The following is a 3,329-nucleotide window of genomic DNA, read 5'->3' as shown; positions in this document are numbered from 1 at the left end:
CTGTGCCTGTTTCGACGGGATCACATCAGGTGTTTGATCTTTTTGAGGAGGTGGGTGTCAACCGGCAGCCCTTCGTGGTAGGATTTACAGGAAGAATGATGATCCATGCAGAGTCAGGTGGAAGTCAGAACAAGTTTTATTCTGGTGCTGTACCATCCAGCCTACCAGCATCAGGCAACAACAAAAGAACCCCTCACAAGACATAATTACAGCCTTAAATAGTCACAGCTGATAGTGGACTAAACCATTCCTCACAGGGACATTTACCAATTTACTACTTCCATCTGTAAAATACATTTTATTAAAATACCTCTGTATTCCCAGTTAATTTTTATAAATATTTTATATTTTAAACCTACACCTAAGTATCATAAAACACCATAAAACATTGTGCAAACCCTCCCACACACACTTTTCCATGGCCTCTCCCAGAACCTATAAATCGTGTGGGAAAGTATTTGTCCAAACACCCTGGAGAGGACACAGAAAAGACAGGTGAGTTGTTGACGTTTAGCACCACTACACTTCTCCTGCACTCACACTTAACATGTTTTACACAAACATTTGCTTAAGTTTCTAAACAGTAGACCTTATTTCCTCTGACTAACAATTCTTTTCTTCTCACAGACAACCACCTCACTTCTTAATGAGGAGCAGCTGTGCAGAGCCTGGAACAAAAGGCTACATGCTAATTATTAAAATTCTCAATAAATAGTTAAAACTTCTTGTGTGCAAATGGTTCTTTATGTGCAAATTCATGCTTAAAGTGCAGTGCTAAACAAGGTGCTTGTTAAAGTGCTAGTTAAAGTGCAAAGGTGCTCTTAAAGTGCTATACAGTTTACGTTTATAAAAAAATAGTCCCAGTAATGAAGACCTCTTCATTACAAAGCTAAAAACATGCATTTATTTTTACCTCAAATTCAATAAATACATTGGAACGGCTGGAACGGTTGCTAGGCAATGGTGCTCGGATCCGAGAGAGCAAACAAAATCCGTTTGCAAGCAGACAGGTTTGCAAGCGTAGATCCGATCTGTGTGAGATAGAGAGAGGTTTTTTGGGCGAGAAGAAAATCTGAGCACAAACACAAAGATTTGAGAGAGAAAAGAGAATATTTGAAAGAGAGCAGAAGTTTTGAGTTCAAGCCTTAAAAGTTTGAAAGCAAGAGATGAAATCCTGCTTGCAAATAGAATTTGTGCGCTCTCGACTTATGACAAGACTTTCCCTCCATAGTGATGCACCACATTCAGTAGAAAGAGCCAGTGACTTTTAACATTAAGTCTGTTTCTTCTGCAGGTTTCTCTGAAGTTCACAGAGGAAACAAACTGCTGAGTCAACCGAGTCATGAAAGCTTCATTACTGCTCAAACAGTATTGTGATGGCTTTACTGATGTTACATGTCAACTGTTACATGATAACCTCTGTGTGTTGATGAACATCTCATCTGTTTCTGAAATTTCAGCTGACTAATAAACATGGAGGCTGTCAATGAAAAGATTTTGATGAAAAAAATGACAAAAGGACAGCTGGACAAATGTAATGAGTGGACTTCAGCAGAGCTTCTGCTCTGTATGAAGACCTCATGGGTAGTAAATGAAATGATGCTTTCTGTAACGTAAGACAGTGATGTGCAGGCTTCAGTCAAACTAGTGGTTGATGTATGAGGACCACCATTTCTATACATGTTGGAAAGGTGTCACCTTTATTTTCTGCAGACATAAACACAACAAGAGTCATCTTCACATCAACACAAACACATGAACACAACCACCTTCTGGCTGATCTGACTGGCTGATTGTTGTTTCTGTCTTTGTGTTCAATCATGAATCCTGTCACCATTCTTCTTTCACAACTTCCCTGAGGAATGCAGCCACTGGGAAGCTGCAGGTTTACAGGAAACACCGGATCTTTGCTTTGATACTAACTGGGTTTAGTACAATACTGCTGACGGCAGCCTGGACAGACTCTAACCATCTACTGACCTCACAGTCTCCAGTTTGTAGTCTGGACTCTTCACAAGATTCAGCAGCTGCTGAATATCTGATTCCTGCAGGTTGTTCTCACTCAGGTCTATTTCTTTTAGATGGGAGGGATTGGATTTCAGAGATGAGACTATAGACGCACAGCTGATCTCTGACAGACTGCAGCTTCTTAATCTGAACAAAAAAAAAAAAAGAGCTGAAGCCAACAGGAGGCAGGTTAAAACAGATATATAAACAAAAAGATGTAAACATATAAAATCAATTTTACTGGATATAAGAGTAACTCAAACATAATGAACCAATGTATATTTTTTAAACTAGTAGCTTATTTGAAGGTTAAAGCAAATGTTAAACTTGTTATTGTTAAAAAAAAGATTTATAAAGACATTTGAAAAGACAAAATATATAAAAAAAACACTTGATCAGAATAATTTGTTTGAAATAAATGGAACATTTACAAATATGGTAGAGGAAATAATTTTTTGATCTATATTGATTTTGAAAGTTTGCCCACTTACAAAGAAATGAACAGTTTCAACATTTGTTTTATTTTTATTTTGCTGGAGAGACAAAATATAAGCCAGAATAAAATATATTACATAATAGTTACAAATTGTTTTGCAAATCATTGAAGGATATAAGTACTTATTCTCCTACAATGCAGCCAGAATTCTGGTTTCCACAGATTGTTTATGCCCCCATGTAGCACAAAGATTACAAATAAAAAGACAATCAATGAAATAATTACTTATGATCTCAACTTCTAATGTGTATAAAGCAGTGGCGGGCGGTGCATTTCACACTTAGGCCTTCAGTGATGTCCAACTTAGTTAATAAATACCTTTCATTATGCCAGCATTTATAATACCAGGATTGGAGAGTAGTTAGAAACACACTTAACCCCATACTACGCTGCGGCCCGCCCACGGGCCATTTTACTGCCTTTTCTATTCAAATCTGTATAGTTTTTGCTACATTTATTGTTTTTATAAACTTAAATTTCAAAATAGCGGCGTTTTGGCGCCACTTTTGATTGACGTTTCGTCTGACCAACTGGGTTGCTCTCTGCCCCCCCTAGAGCCCCTCTAATTTCCCATGCGTAAAGTCATGAAAGTCTCCTCCCCTCATTTGCAAGCATATAGCTCCAGTCAGTCAGCCCCCAAGCCGGTTCTGACACCACAGGCCGGTAGCCAGTGAAATTCCGGTCATGTGATTTTTCTGGGAGGGGGGTCGGAACTTTTTATCTCTCCCAAATTAGTCTTAGTTAGTCTTACCATCTAACATAGAGGCTGCTTCATGCGTCCTGCGCGTAAATGCGGTGAAGACTGTTTTTTGGACATTTTTTCGAC

The 3,329-nt window shown here is 38.4% G+C and overlaps 1 long non-coding RNA gene and 1 pseudogene across 1 annotated transcript; one reads left to right on the top strand and one right to left on the bottom strand.

Annotated features, from left to right (window-relative positions):
* The window catches only part of LOC108229220, a 58,625-nt pseudogene that overhangs the window by 4,321 nt on the left and 50,975 nt on the right, over positions 1-3,329 (bottom strand).
* LOC112449945 lies at positions 466-724 on the top strand. Its single transcript, XR_003038497.2, has 2 exons — positions 466-495; positions 628-724. It is a non-coding gene; the product is annotated as an uncharacterized LOC112449945 (long non-coding RNA).

The sequence above is a fragment of the Kryptolebias marmoratus genome, linkage group LG21 (assembly GCF_001649575.2).
Source record: "Kryptolebias marmoratus isolate JLee-2015 linkage group LG21, ASM164957v2, whole genome shotgun sequence".
Lineage (NCBI taxonomy): Eukaryota > Metazoa > Chordata > Actinopteri > Cyprinodontiformes > Rivulidae > Kryptolebias > Kryptolebias marmoratus.
This window is presented reverse-complemented; position numbering and strand designations above follow the sequence as displayed.